The 16,726-nt window shown below is 38.2% G+C and overlaps 1 protein-coding gene across 1 annotated transcript in view; it reads right to left on the minus strand.

The window, feature by feature from the left end:
- The window catches only part of CNTNAP2 (contactin associated protein 2), a 2,098,245-nt gene that overhangs the window by 770,963 nt on the left and 1,310,556 nt on the right, over positions 1-16,726 (minus strand). The gene's annotated exons all lie outside the window — the stretch shown is intronic.

Below are 16,726 nucleotides of genomic sequence, written 5' to 3' on the forward strand. Positions count from 1 at the left end.
TTATCATTAAAAATACACTTGCAAAATACATGTCTGCATAAAGGCACTGAGGTAAAATGGCAAGAACAGCTGTACATAGTAAAATTGCATTCGTTTTATAACTGAATTAGGAATTAAGAGATTTTTGTTCAAATCTCCTTTCTGTCATTTACTACCTGTAAACTCCCCTTAACTTTCAGTTTTCTCAACTGTAAAATGAAGGCAATAATACCTCCTCCACCAAGTTACTGTGAAGATTAAATGAAATCACACGCTTTGTAAACTAAAAAGCACTGACCGTATGGAAATTTTAACGCACAGAAGGAGCTCACTGAAGTATTTAGCCCGCATGCCTCAGCCAGTTAACTCTGTACCCAGTGGAGTCCTAGCTGGGCTGCACAATTTGTGCATATCAAGCCCCAGGGAGTTGACAGGGCAGAAGAGGCTAAGCCAGCAGCCACTGAAGAAAGAGAAGGATCTGTGCCATTGTCAATAATCGAGCTTTTCTAGTAGACTGCTGGAGAACAGAAAGGCAATTGGGCTGATGGCAAAATAAACAGACTCATCAAGTCCACTGATTTACTGGAAAAGTAATTTTTCTCTGTTGCAACTCCTAGTGCCAAATAAAAGGTCTCGTATTATTCTACATATTCTTAAATAAATCTCAGATATTCAGAAATATTATGAATGAACACATCAGACTGAATTCCATAGCATGTAAAAAGCCAGAAAGTGACAAATCCTAAGTACCTTATTAATTTTCATTAAATATTGAATGTTGTCTGTGTGACATCATATTGGGTACAATGGAAAATGACAAAGTACTATTGTATTAGTTTTATTGGGCTGCTGTAACAAATAACCAAATACTTAGCAGGTTGAAACAAATTTATTACCTCACAGTTCTAGAGGTCAGATGTTCGAAGTGGGTTTCACTGAGCTAAATTCGAAGTGTAGGCAGGGCTGTGCTCCTTCTGAGAGCTCTAGGGGGAAATCCACTTTCTTGCCTTTTCCAGCTTCCAGAATCCACCTGTATTCCTTGCCTCATTTTCCTATTTCTTCATCTTTGAAGCCAGGTGTGGCTGGTGGAATCTCTCCCACGCTCTGCTCTGATTCTCTGCTTGCCTTGTCACCTCTCTGTATTTTAAGGAGCTCTGATTGCATCAGGCTCACCCAGATAATCTGGGATCGTCTCTTCACGAGAAGGTCCTTAACTTAATCATAGTCTCTTTTGCCATATAAAGCAATATATTCACAGGTTCCATGGCTTAGGATATAGACGCGTTTGGTGGGGAGAGGATTATTCTGCTTATCGCAACTGTATATAAATAATATGATTGCTCTAGTTAAAGAACAACTATTATTAAGCACCTAATGTACTCCCAGTGCTGTTGATTAATAAAAGATGCCAACTCATTGGCAGAGAGAAAAGCAAAGGGTTTAAAAGCAAAGACGTGAAACAGGCCTAATGTGCTGGGAAATAAAGCATCACTTAAGGAATATTTAGGGCAAGGACAGAGTATAAAACAAGGAGCTACCCCCAAGGAAAAGGATAACTCTCAATACTTTGAATTGTTGCAGAAAATGGAATGGAAATCAGCTAGGGGAAGTGGTAATACATTTAGTGAGCAGATCTGGGTGACTTTTTAAATATCTCAGGGTGGTGGTATTTGTAGAAACCACATTATAAGAAAAGGAACTAGTTGGTGGAATGGGGTGGATGTTGACCACACTATTGTAGGAGTTTGAACCATGAAAGGAAAAAATAGAATAAAAATGGATAGAGATTGCTAAGTACAAGTGAGGGAATTTTTGTTAGGATATGTGAGACAGAGTTATCTTTATTGTTTTTAATGGGGTAATTTCTGATTATAAAAGGAATTTATAGGGGAATTCCCTAGTGGTCCAGTGGTTAAGACTCTGAGCATCCAGTGCACAGGGTGCGTGTTCAATCCCTGGTTGGGGAACTAAGATCCCACATATCTCATGGTCAAAAAAAAAAAAAGAAAAGAAAGAAAGAAAAAAAATATAAAAAGCATCTATACTCCTTGTATTCATTCTGAAAAAGTAACCAAAAAAAAAAGAAGAAGAAAAAAAAAAGAACCTCCTGTTTCCCTAGCTCCAGAAGTAAACTTGGGGAGTTTGCATTTCATTCTTTTGGAATACCAGGCCCCTCTCCTCTTTTCTAGACCTCCTTCAAGGGTATGAGAAGTTAATGTAAATAGTCAGAATCCAGGATACCTAATAGCCAGGTTTTATTAGCCGTTATCAGGGACTTGTTACTCCCCTCACTGTCTGCCACCACGAAATAAGCTCTAAATCTGACGGTCAATTTTTAGAGTCTTGAGAATGTAATAACAACTTTGCCTGTTAATGCATCTCTACCAGCACTGGTTAGACTGATTTAAAACAAAAGAAAAAGAAAAAAATAGTTTCTTACTTGGCCAAAAAATAGCTTTTATTATTGTTTGATTTGTATTCTTTGATTGGAAAATTTATTTTCACATATACATTGGAGAGTTTTTAAAACTGTTTTGTGAGGTATATAGTTACGCCTTTTGCCCATTTCTTTATCATCAGCATTTTTCCATTGACTTAAGTTGGCTGTGATAAAATCAGAACTAAAACCTGTGTTCCATCATATTTGTCTTCCTTGTTTTTTGCCTTACCTTGAATATATAGCTTTTAATGTACAATATTTTATGTTATCAACTCTATTAAGATTTCCCCTTTAAAAATTGTTTTCACAGCTCCTAAGTGTATAATATTATCTTCCATTTATGACAATAAAGGCCTTAACTAGCATGCTAAGGTGTCTGTATTTACTCTGTAACCACAGGGCAAAATAAGGTAGTAACATCATCAATTTTGTGTTTAAGAAGTATCTCCTGGCAACTGTGTGGACAATAGGTTAGGAAAGTTAATAACAACTAGGAGACTACTGCAAGGGGACGTGGAAGCTAATCATACACACATATATGATTAAAACATTCAAGTCCCTGGGAAAAGAGAGGGAAGCACATATCTGTGATTTGTGCCATGGCTTCAATTTTCACATAAATATTGATGATTCAAGAAGAACACTGCTATGGGTTGAAATGTATCCCCCTAATAGGTGCTGAAGTTCTAACCTTTATTTGGAAATAAGGTATTCGAAGGTGATTAAGTTAAGATAAGCTCGTTAGGGTGGCCCCTAATCCAGCTGGACTGGTATCCTTATAAAAAGGGGAAATTTGGACACAGACACAGACACCTACAACAGGAAGACAATATAAACAACAGGGATACTGCCAACCACAACTAAAGGATGCCTGAGGCTACCAGAAGCTAGGAGAGAAGTATGGAACAGATTCTCCCTCACAGCCCACAGAAGGACCAACCAGGCAGACACCTTGACTTCAGATTTCTAGCCTCAAAATCGTGAGGCAATAAATTTCCCTTAAGTCATCCTGTTTGTTACTTTGTTACAGTATCTCTAGGAAACTAATACAGACATACAGTTGCCAGCTGACTGGGCCAACCTCTCCTCACCTCCACCTCTGAGCTCTTCCAGCTTTCCTAGAGGTGACGTGGAGGAGGACTCTCCATCATGTTCCTGAACATCACTATTAAGAAGGAATATCCTCCTGGTAAAATAGCTGCTTTTGGTGCACTCTGTGCAAGGTCTTATGCTGGGTGCTCTGAATGGCACAAAGCAACAGCTCTCTACATCTTCATGATGCTGCTGAGCTGCGGAAGGCTCTCCTAGCCCCTTTCTATGTTTCATGCTTTGAGAGAGGCAATTAGGCATGTGGTATACATCCCTCCTGTTACCACCTTCTAGAGCATATGGATTGCTTGAAGTGGCTAAGGATGAACCAAGTTAAAAATGAACACATACATAAAGGTTACCTTTGGAACATCATACGTAGTCTTTTCCTGATTGCACAGAAAGGGAAAAGTTCACTTACAATGATTTGATATAAAATTGGAAAGAAGCATAAAATAACTTTATGGTTCATTTACTAAAAAATGCTGTAACATGACATGTTGAGTATTGATAATTTATGAATGGCCTCGCTTTCCTGCTCTCTTATATTGGAGATGACCCAGTACTTACTACAAACTTGCTGTAGGAACCAGGTGACAAAAGTGCTAAAAAGCGAGGTTGGTTTACTGACACTCTAACCTTGAATCAATAAAGAAGTGCTTTAATGGAAAACATGGATATAGCAGGAAAAAAACACAATATAGTAGTTCTCAGCCCTTGAAAGGGGCCTGGGGCATGTTTGGGTTGGTGGTACTCAGAACAGAATGGTCACTGGGGTCCTCCTTATTCTGATCCCTTTAATCACAAAGCCACCTCTGATCTTAATCTGTCTTTCAAAAATAAGTTTCTCCTTTGGGAACAGATATTTCTCATTGGAAACGATGAAACTGACTTTCTTATCTCAATTAGGCTCTAGTGCATTTGTTTGGAGAAACTAGTTTTCCCAGGATCTAATTATTCCTGTTAAGGTAATACTGAGGTTTGTACACAGCCAAGCTGGAAATCCAAAGAGGCGCAGTGGCCTTGAGACCTTCCCCTGTGAAATCTCCCTAATTCTAGGACAGTTCAATTATTTTTAATTAGCAAGATGTAAGCTTTATAATACCTAAGTCCTCATTAACACCTGAATATTAACCTGATACGTTCTCTGTCTCTTTGGATTTTTTTTTAAGCTTGAATGAATGCCCTGGGTAAACTGCATTATTTCCCTGAGGAACTATTGTCTCATAATTGACACACCACAAATAGTGGTGGTTAGAGAGAGCGGAGGTTTAAAAACAGATATTCTGCATGCTGATATTATGCCATGATCTTTCCACGAATGTAACTTCTGTGTGAGATGTTATTCATTACCATACTCTAATGGGTTCTTTCCCCTGTCCTAGTCTCAAGGGAAAGGGATAATTTAGAAGGGGGGAAAAAAAAGAGCAAGTTTTGATTTCCTGTTAATAAAACAATAGCTTATAGTTTTCTTACCTGACAAGTCCTTCAAAGATTTTTTGGAAATCAGAATAAAATCTACTCTCTCTATAACCCACATCCATCCATTTCTGCCTTCTGTTTGACCCTTCCCGAATTCCTCCATTCTCTGCACTGGCTCCAAGGCACTACCTTAAAGAAAACAACAATCCATACCTTTGCAATACTAGTTACAGAACTTCCTACAACTCTTTGTCTCTGTATCATCATGACTGCCTTATTCCTTGGTGATGTCAATATCTTTTCTGGTTCTTCTTTGACTATCACTTCACAGAACATCAAATTGTCCATTTATTCCATGACTCAGTCTGGACAAACTCTCCTTGTATTTTCTTCATTATTACTTTTAGGTTATAGAAGACAATGAGGAGGGAAGAAAAACCCCTCTAAAACCAAGCGGGCACAGGATAAACTCATGCTTCCTCATTTTAATAGCTCTCTACACTGGAGCGCAGCAACCCTATTAATGACTGACTTAGATCCTATAGAGGTTGCCTCTGTTGTCTCTTGCTTCATCTACTTAATCCCCTATTCCCATTTTAACCTTCTCACTCTCATTTTTACTGCGTCCCAATAATGAGACTAAGGACATTGACTCAAGGTGTGTCAGGACCTATATCACCCTCCTTCAATATAACTCTGAATTAAACAGGTCCTTTTCCCTTTCCTATGGCTAATTCATCAATTTATTTTAAATAGCTACTAATATAGTACTAGATCTAGTGCTATGCCTTGTACTACAAGTTTGGAAAAATGAGTGAACCTTAGATCCTGGCTCTGAGAAATTTGTTATCCAATATATGGGGCAGACATGTTGAGAGACAAATGGTGTATAATTTTCTGTTATAAAAAATATATGAACAAAATACTCAGACACTTTAGATAAGGGATTGGATAACTTGCTTTAGGGCAGTTGGAAGGCTTCATTTGTGAAGTCACTTGAAGCCGAGTCGTAAAGGATGAGCAGGAGTTTGGCAGGAAGAGGAGAGGGGACCCTTCTTTCCCGCTCCTTCCCGAAGCCACGCTAGTCCATGGAGTCCTTAGGTAATTTAAGATGGCTGTTTTCTTGATTTTCCTTTTCTCTTTTTTCCATTGGTTCCATCTTCTATGTGTGATAATCTGCACTATCTAATCTGTCTTCTCTATCTTGGGTAATGGGAAAGAAAATAAAAAGAAAATGCGCATGTTGTCCTCTAGTCCTGTTTATAGGAGAACTCCTGCTTCTTCACCACGTACACCTTCACACCCTCAAATCTGAAGGTATCACTTCTACCTCACTTTCAAAAATGCCACCGATGTCCACACTGACTTTACTAAATCCTCGTGCTCTGTGATTTAAGTAGACTCAGTCACTGTTGGCCGTGCCCTCATGGAGACTCATTCTTCTCTAAGTTTCTGTGCTCTTACACTCGTCTGCCTGCTCGTGTCCCTCTGACCACGCCTTTCCTGGGTCCTGCACTGTCATTTTTCTTCTCCTGGTCTATAGAGGGAGCTATTTTCTGAGGGCTTGTCCTCGGTGCTCTGCCTCTGCCATCTGCACAGAAAGATTAGTTAGCTTGTCCAAGTTTGTTCACCTAGAAAAAGGCCGAGCCAGAATTCCAACACAGGGATTCTGGCCACAGAGTCCCTGCTCTTAAATTCTGCTGAACAGCTTGGAGAAAAGTGAGGAGGTGTGTTTCACTGAGGAAGAGTCTCTTGAAAGGAAGAGTAGACTTTTCTTATGTCTATCAGTGTGTGCATGTGTGCTTAAAAAAGAAAAATGCAGTGAGGAAATTCTGCAATTGTTTTTAGATAAACAAAACTTTAACAAAAGATCAAATCTGGCTCTGATTAGAAACTGCTAATCCCTTTGCAAACTTCAGTCATTTTGAGTAAAGCTGTCCTGGTAATTCAAATAATAAAAGGATAACTATATTTTATACTATTTTACAGCTTAAAAAATGTTTTACTATAAAAAATGTTTTACTATAGTCTGTCCAACTTAATGAATGAGTCAATATGACTGATTTTTAAATGCCTAATAAAGTCATTTGAATTTTATGGAAAAGTAAACCATTAAACAATATGAGCATTAAAACTTGAAAATGAAATAGATAAGCTGTCCCCACAGCAGAAAGGGTTGTGTCTACAGTATTATATAACCCAAATCAAAAACAAATGAAATGCACCCCTACAAATTAAAGGCAGTAAGGAAGAATAATACAGAGGGAAGGTGTCTAGATTAAAAGTCAGAAATCTTTTTTTTTTTTTTTTTTACCATCTTTATTGGAGTATAATTGCTTTACATAGAATTCTTATTTTGAGTTTTGGTTCTGTAATTTACTGTCCATATGGCTTGGACTGTTTATGACTGAACTTTTAGGTGTATGAATTTTCTCATTTAAGGAAGGAAGATTTTGATGGGATGATAGTCAAGTTTCATTTTGGCCAAGCACTCTATGATCTTAATAGTTTATGGTTCATATTTCAAAAGGCCAGAATAACCTGGATATCTTTTCTAAGCATCTATTATTACACCTAGTTCATTATTTAAGCACTGGTGTAGTGATTAAAACATTGGTGGTGTTAGAGTTCTTCTCTCCAAGTTAAAATAAGATTTAAATACAGATAATCCCTTAGACAACAGAGAACATCCATCAATGGATAAAAGTCATGACTGTCTTGGTAAAACTGAAACAGCAAGGGACATTAGCATTAACTTTAGATTTAGAATAAAGGACTTCTCTGACAGTGTCTTTCTCCAATTGCTTTTGAGATGTGAGGATTATATACATGCAGGCTTGTTTTATAACGGGACAGGCCTCAAAAGCATCAGACTATTATTATGATTAAGTGTGACCTACAAAACTTCCTGTTGCTTGAGGTCCTGTCAAAGACATCTCTGAAATGAATGATGGAGTCACTAACTTCAAAATAAGCCACTTCAGTAGAGATCTAGTGGTCAGTAATGTCAGCTTTCCTGCACACAGCTGAGAAGCAGGGAAGCAATGTTTTTTAAATATTCCAGAATCTTGAACTATCTGTCACTAGTCTAGGCACATTGAAACTGCTTCATGAAAGTATTCACACTGCAACAGAAGCTTCTGTGGCCTTTATTGTGAGTTTAACTGATCCTACATATAGCAGAGGAAAAAAGCTGTAAAAATATGCATTATCTCGCCAAGTATTTAGTTGACCATGATAATGATAGACCTGGGCCATTAGGAGAAAGCTATAGGTTGTTTGTTTCCTCATTTAAGAAGGCAGAAAAACCTGTTATACGTTTTCGGATAAGATTTATCTTAATGCACATAAGAGCCATGTCATCCTTTTGTCTATTCCCATCTGGCAGCACAGTGCCTGGCACACCTGAGTCAGTCCATAAAAGCTCACTGAATAGTTAAGTTCTCTGGAAAATATTTTTATAGAGAATATCTCATTGTCCAGTATTTCCAGATACATTAGTGAATTCTTACAGCATTGTGGTGTGTATTAAGTATACACTTATTTACTTTCCACTGAAAAATTTTGTCACTTCTGCCTTTACTTGTGAGTTCATCCACAAGTAAATAAGCAGATTTAATATCTGCTGTGGTTACTGGGGGAGAGGCTCCTTTCAGAAGGTGCTTTTATCCAGTCCTCTCCTTGACTGGTGCTGTCCCTCCTTTGGGGCCAGGAGCCAAAAGAGACCGACTGCTGCTGAGTACACGTTCTATTCCCCACACAAACCCCTCCTTTCTCTTCAGTTCGGTTTGTGACTTTCTCTCACCCATGCCCAGCTCTCTCAAAAGGAAAAGTCTGTATGAAGAATAACCATCAAAAGCCAAGTCACATTCTTCCAACAGAAGTTCAGTCTGTGATCAATATGATTGGTTCTTCAAGGCATTTATTTCCTTAAGAGTGGAAGAATAAGAACTTATATTTTTCAAGGATTGGTAATACCTCATTACTTCTATATAGTAAAACATCTTTGGGGCTACTTCCCAAACAGTGAAGGTTTAAACTTCGAAAAAGTCCTGTCAATTACCAGTCTATTTTATGTATCACGGTTTTGTTGATGATTTTATTTGAGGGGGGGAAATGTTTTGGGAGAAACACTTAAAAAGTCCTGGATTAGTTAATCCTCAGGTCCTTCGTTATTATTATATGATTTTAGAAAGGAAGAAAAAGAAGGTGAAAGAGGGGAAAGAAGGAAAGTGGGGAAAACCTCAGTATTAATCTCATAACAATGGCATGAGGTAGGTGTCATTATCCTCAGAGGCAGGTCCAGCTTTTCTGGGACTTGAAGATAATATAATTTGGAGGCTATTGCTAAGAAAAAAAGAATATTCATATACAAATGAAAGTGTAGGGATGAAAATGCGCAGTGGAAATGTGCTTGGAAGTCATTCCTAGACCAGGACACCAGCAATAACTTCACAATATACAGACACGATTCTCAGACCATATAAATACAGTCACTAAATCCAACTTTACTGTATCCCTAACTTCCCCTCAGCCACGCAGCAAAGATGCTCAAGGCTACTCCAAAGTTCCCCAACACGTGATGGGGGAAAGTGGGAGTGAAAAGAGACACGGTCTTGGCTCACTGCAGTTAAGACATCTTTGTACAATTTACATAAATATACGATCATGTGAACGTAGTAAAGGCCTTGAGCTGTACTCAGTAGATTCAGAGTGAATTCCCTCTGACTATCCCCAGGTTACAAATGAAGAAACTAAGGCTCTGAAGGATTTAGTGAATTACCAAAGTCACATGGCTTGTCGGTAAGTGGACACCTGGACTCCACAGGTGCTCTGCCTTTCCAGGTTATGTTATGTCTGCAGTCCAGCACAAACACCTATTGCCCGATCTGCTTTGGGGGTGCCACTTACTTTGAATAGTTCAAACATCTCACTGAACAAATTCTTCACTAAGAAAAAAGGAAAAAGATATGTATCTTCTTTACATGACAAGGTGTGTGGTAGGTGGGGAAGAACTCTTGAGTGATAAATGAGAATTTAGATAATTAGGCTATTGTAGTGCTGGGCTTTGGCCATTGTGCCAAGAAATTCTAATTAGACGCCACTTCTGTGCTAGAGCCATTTTAAATTAAGATATAGCTCTGGTAAAAATACTTGATAGTCCTCTTTTCACTCTTAGGGTTTCAAAGTACACGTGGACCCGAGCTACCCGAAAGTCTGAAAAAGGGTCATGAGGAGATGCTGTGCTATTGGCTCTTGATTCCAGGCATGTTCACTTTCTGCCCAAAACTATTATCTTGCTTGATTTTTCTATTACCCAGCCAGTTGCCAGATGACTTCATCTGAATCACTAGGGATCAAGTGAAATACCACATACACAGCATCTAGCATTGTTCCATTTCTTTTCCTTTCGTGAACACAGAAAGGCCAAACTCATTTTAATCATTAAACACAATATGAGAAGGACAGAAAATATTCTTTTAAAGCGTTCTATGCTTTCCAAGATCAAATAGAAATATATTGAGTATAACCGACGTTTTGAATACTTCACGCTCTGCTCACCTTACCTTATTTTGCACAACTGAAAATTGGCCATATTGATTTCTTGCCCAATATACAGTGAAACCTCATTTATCTGACATCATTTGGGAATGAGCCCTTCATAGAACCATAGAGTTTTAGTGCTTGAGAAGACCTGAGTTGTCTAATGTAGCTCCTTCATTGTGAATAATTATAATAATTATAACAACCACCATGGCTACCTGAGCCCTTATGATAAATCATATTCTCTGCTGAGTGCTTCTGCAAGCAATATGCCATCTGTTTTTCACAGTAAGCCTATGAGGTATGTATTATTCTTTCCATTTTATAAATAAGCACACTGAGGCCTAGAGAGAGTAAAATAACTGAAGGCTACATCGCTTAAAAGTAATGAAGCTGAGATTGTATTTGAGCCCATGGCCCCTGTTTTTTAGCCACAATGTTACACCAGCTCCAAGAGTCCAATATGGAAACGTCTTACTCAAAGTCACTCACTTATTTAGCATCAATTACTAGACCAGAACTTGGGTCTCCTATCTATTATCACATTCCCTCTATATCATACACACTCTATCATAATTGGATCTTTAATATAAATGAATTGATGATAAACTATTTTCCTTCCTTTAAGCACTAAGACTCATTTTATTTTAAATATTTTCAGTGAAAATTATTCTAAAAGTTACTGCCCAGTTTTCTGCCTCCTTAATCACACTACAGTAAACATAAGTGCCGTTTCTTGCTGACTCAAGTTTTATAATTACCTACGTCAATCATTGGATTATGTTGTAAAGGCAAGAGAGTCACACCAAATGATATCAGAAAACTTTGTTTCACTGACTTGTTGGTTTCCCTTTTTATAAACTATGACTCTTTACTGTATTATTACTTGGGATGTCACACTGCTATTATGCAATTTCAAACTGTACTTCTTGTTCAGACACACAAATAAAATTATTCTTTGTATGTTACAGGCTGGGAAACAATACAGGCAGGCTTGTTTACATTGGGTATTTGAAAAATGAAACAAAACAAATGTGACCAGTAGGAGCTGTCTTCCTGTAGGAGGTATTAAGCTGCTTTCTGAAGGATTAAGTGGAGGAAGCCAGGAGAGGCCAGGGAGAGGGCTGTAAAAGGAAAGAAATAGGATGTGCAAAGGCTCACAGGCCAGAGTATGATGCTCTGGGAAGGCGGTGGACTCCTGAGCGATTGAAGTCAAGAGTTCAAGACAAGCAAGTAGGAGGAGTTGGGACTAGAATCAACCAGGGACCAGTTCTTCAAAGAACTGGTGCTTGAAATCAAGGACTTTGACTGAGTCTGAGGGGTATCTGCAGGAGTTTAAAGAAGCAGAATGAGATGATCAAGTTGTATTAAGAATTCCCTTTGGCTATGATAGGAAGACTGGACATGAAGACCAATTATAAGGCCGTGGCATGGTTTTGAAATAAGATCCTCTCAGTAGAAATCAGTATCCTCATTTCTGTGATGAGAAGGGAGAAACAATGCTGAAGACCTCTCCCACTCTAAAACCCTCTAATTCTGTGATTCTGTTAGCTTATGATTATTTCCTAATACACAGCCAATGCTACGCAAAGAAATAACGCTTTTGACTTGGTTTAGGTATCTTCCTCTCTGCTTGATTGCAGCTGGAAGCTGATATCGTCACTACATTGGAGTCATAAAGCAACCGTCGTTGGCTTTTAAGGCTGTTCTGACATTGATTTACTTTCTTGGTCTGTACAAACATTAAGATTTATGATGACTAGGGTAAGCACAGCCCAGGTCAGTGTTCTAAAATCTCAATTTGTTTGGTCATCCAGTAATATTCTGAGATTATCCTAGTGGCTTCTCAACAGGGTGCTAGTTAATGGGCAGTGTCATTGTTAATCCTGGCCTCTGACCCCAGAATAGTTTGACTGTTGGCTGGCTTCCCTATTTATGTGCTCTGTAAGCTTGAGCACATCACCTAACCTACAGCAGCTCAGCTCCCTTATCTGCAGAAGGAGGGTTGTAATATTATCTTTCCTAAAGTTTTGTGAGTTGTGAACATTTAGTGTCTTGTACTTACTGAGTTTTGCATTAGTACTATTATTGTTTTAGCTATTATGGTCCTGAGGACCATTGCTCTGGAAGTGAAAAGGTCCTGTAAAGTGCTAAAGATAGATGGGAATTTAGCTTACATTTTTTTGATGTATGTATATATATTTAAAAATTTTTTTTTTCCTTTGACGTAACTAAAGAACATACTGGCTTCTCAATTCAGACCTAATTTATAATCATTCTTAAATCAGAAGGAACATTCTAGGTAAAACCTAAAACCAATATTAAGTCCAAAGCTGACATCATTCAGCCTCTTGTTTAAGCAGTTCCATTGACGGACAGCTCACAGTCTTAGAAGAAAACAGACTAGTTTTAAAGAGTTCTAATTGTTCCAAAGTTCTTACACTGAGCTGAAATTGGACCCTATATTACCACAGATCCTAATTCTTCCCTTTGGTTACCCAGAAAAAGCCAAATACTCCTTTCCCATGATATAGACTATTTTTATTTTAATTGCATGATTCTTTGAAATTAGTTTAAGATTTAGTCCTCATGAAAACATAAGGCATTCCTAAATGCTATGAATATCAGTTACTTGTAAGCAGGACTAACCCTAACTAAACTTGCAAACTAGTTCTCAATTACCCCCTATTGTCCCATAATGTCACTCCAGGGCACTCCTGCACAGTTGGTATAATTTTCCTCTAAAGCAATTCTTTCCTTCTTCTCAGATTAATACCCCAACCCCCAATAAACCTCTAATTAGCTTTTCACTCCATTTTTTAGTATTTCCCACAGAGATAAAGAGTTCTGATAAGCTAATTCCTATTACATTGTGAACAGCCCCAGACGAATTTCCCTCATTTTCTTTACAAGACTGCGCTTTGGGAGGCAAAATACTCTTGCTTGCCACTGGTAAATTGCAGGCTTTGGGGCATACAGATGAAAAAGAGTATTTAAAGGCCAGTGGCTTCCCAGCTACCCCCAAAGCATACTACTAAGGCCTACAACAAAGGGGCTAATTATTAGAGGCTCAACACTTTTAAGACCCAGACTCAGGAAGATAATTGTGAGAAAGGGGAGGGAGCTTGGGGAGATGACCACCCAGGTGAAAGAAAATAGCTCTATGAGCAATCTTCTTTGGTCACAGTCTATTATCAATTCACCAACTGAAAAGGAAGACAGCTATTTAGAGGACCATTAAAGAAAAAAACACATTCCTTTCATTAACTATAAAGCCTTTAGTTGATGAAACTAAGGTAGTGAAAAAGAGTTAAAATATACAGGAAAAAACTGGCCTGCAGGTGATATCAGCTCCTTTAGTTGAGTATTACAGAATTTGTTTTTACTCTCCTTTTCCCTGAAAACATAAAAATACAGACTTCTCTATGAAAACTCAAAGATAGGGAGGCAATTTCTTTTTTATTGACTTATAACAGGGTTACTGTCACCACAGGAGACAAGTGGAAAGAGTCTGAAAAGATGTGCCCTTCACATAATTGTCAGCAACAGGAAATTTTCCTTGATTGACAACCACAGTTTATTCCTCATTCTTAAACTACCGCTTGACTTTTAGGTTACCTAGATTTTGATTTTCCTATGCTGATAATTTTTCAGTCTTTTTTGTCTTAAATTTGACTTTCATCATTGTGAGGAGCTGTCTGTGGAAAGGTCTTATGGGGTTCGTGTCAATATTTGTCCAGAAAATCAGAATCAAGGAAAAATCACTAACGCTTTTCTGGGAGATTTACGGAGGTCTGTAAATTAACTTCTGGAAATTCATACCAGAAGAAATGATGAAAGAAATAGAAAAAATACATCCAAGAAATCTGCTGTTAGCATCTAGCATGTGCTATATACAGTGTTAGGTGCTATGATGAAAATAGGATAAATGTTAAACATTGTCCTTCCTGGCAGCCCATTTTACATAGTAGTCATTTGCTGAGTCAAAGCATAAACTCCTAAGTCAGCCCAAAACTATATGACATGGATCTCTGAATGCCTGGAAAACCAAAAAAAATGTTGGAGGAGGCACATATGTTTCTGTAAAACTGTTTAAGGTTTTTTATTTTAAGTGAATAAAAATCCCACATGACCGAGATCACTATCCTATAATTAAGTGGCGCGTGGACTGTATTTGTACTGGGGATTTCTTCAGTGCAAAACTATGGCAACTGTTGCAGTTTCATTTAAAAAATGGCAAAGGTAGCCTTATACCTAAGTAAGGTCACATGATGGCATTTTCTGGAAAACCTGCTTGATAGTAGTAGTCATTAGCACATTTACATGAGAATAAACACTTTGCTTTGGTGAAACTTTATGTGTCAATAAATTAACATTGATCAGTTGAAATTAGCTTTGTCATTGGTTTATATTTTTAAATTTGTTTTCTTTTATGATTTTATGAAAGCTGTAAGCATAAAGACTTATTCATATATATATAAAGATATAAATATACATATGTGTATATGTATATATATTAATATATATATTTATATATTGAAAATTTAGTTATTTGAAAAATACTAGTAGAGAGTGTGATTGTCTGAGGCCACCTATTAGAAAGGCTATAACTGTGTTTTCCATACAGCATTCAATGCGGGACTACTTCTATATGCTTCTTCCAAGTTTGGGTGTCTATGATGTAAAGTGCTAAAGTGTGTGCTGTGAGAGGTCAGAGTAGGGAGCTCTCAGTGTGGGCTGGGTTTCTAATGAAACAAGGCATGCAGGAAACTGGTTGGATCTTAACTAAAGGGCTGGATTTAGAAAGATGAAGAGAAGAGGGGAAAGTGTGCAATCCTGCACGTGGACAGAGACCTGGCATATAAATGGGATGACATGGTGGCGGAGGAGGCCTCATCTCTAGGAACAGGTTTCAGGCAGTTGGAGGCTGTACTCAAGGCCTGGGGAGGGAGCATCAGGTGGGATAAGCCATTGTAGGTCTCGAAAAGGAATGTGACTGCATCAGGCAGAAGTTTAGGACTGTGGTCTAGTGGCAGAGAAGATGAATTAGAGACAACGTGAAGTCAGAGAACACAGTCCTGTAGGAAGACCCTGAGCACCGGGACAAGGGAGTGGCATCCTGTTGACTGTTTTCCCAACACAGGTTAGGATTCTATTTGCTTGTTTTTTTTCTCTCCAACTAGAAAGGAGTTCCATGAGGGTAGAAACACTATGTGTATTGTCTCACTGCTGCATTCCCAGGACCCTGTGCATGGTAGATTCTCAATAATACTTGTTGAATGAGTAAATAAATGAAAACATAAATTAACTTATGCAGATGAGGAATAAATTGGAAAGACATTTCAAAGAAGGAATTTATTTCTAAAGTACTGGAAAAAGAAACATGACAGGGCTTCCCTGGTGGTGCAATGGTTGAGAATCTGCCTGCTAATGCAGGAGACGCGGGATCGAGCCCTGGTCTCGGAGGATCCCACATGCCGCGGAGCAACTGGGCCTGTGAGCCATGGCTGCTGAGCCTGTGCGTCTGGAGCCTGTACTATGCAACAAGAGAGGTCGCGATAGTGAGAGGCCCGCACACCACGATGAAGAGTGGCCTGCGCTTGCCAGAACTAGAGATAGCACTCGCACGGAAACGAAGACCCAACACAGCAAAAAAATAAATAAAATTAATAAACTCCAACACCCCCCCCAAAAAAATATGACATTTTAGTCTCATCTTGTAAACTTAGTAAAATGTAGTAATTTAAAAAGCTACCTTATAAGAAACAAGAAACATCTCAAATAACAACCTAACCTTACACCTAAAGCAATCAGGGATAGAAGAACAAAAGAACCCCAAAGTTAGCACAAGGAAAGAAATCATAAAGATCAGATCAGAAATAAATGAAAAAGAAATGAAGGAAAACGACAGCAAAGATCAATAAAACTAAAAGCTGGTTCTTTGAGAAGATAAACAAAATCGATAAACCATTAGCCAGACTCATCAAGAAAAAAAGGGAAAAGACTCAAATCAACAGAATTAGAAATGAAAAAGGAGAAGTGACACTGCAGAAACACTAGGGATCATGAGAGATTACTACAAGCAACTATATGCCACTAAAATGGACAACCTGGAAGAAATGGACAAATTCTTAGAAATGCACAACCTGCCAAGACTGAACCAGGAAGAAATAGAAAATATGAACAGACCAATCACAAGCTCTGAAATTGAAACTGTGATTAAAACTCATCCAACAAACGAAAGCCCAGGAC

Source organism: Phocoena sinus, chromosome 9 (assembly GCF_008692025.1).
Source record: "Phocoena sinus isolate mPhoSin1 chromosome 9, mPhoSin1.pri, whole genome shotgun sequence".
In the NCBI taxonomy this organism is placed as follows: Eukaryota; Metazoa; Chordata; class Mammalia; order Artiodactyla; family Phocoenidae; genus Phocoena; species Phocoena sinus.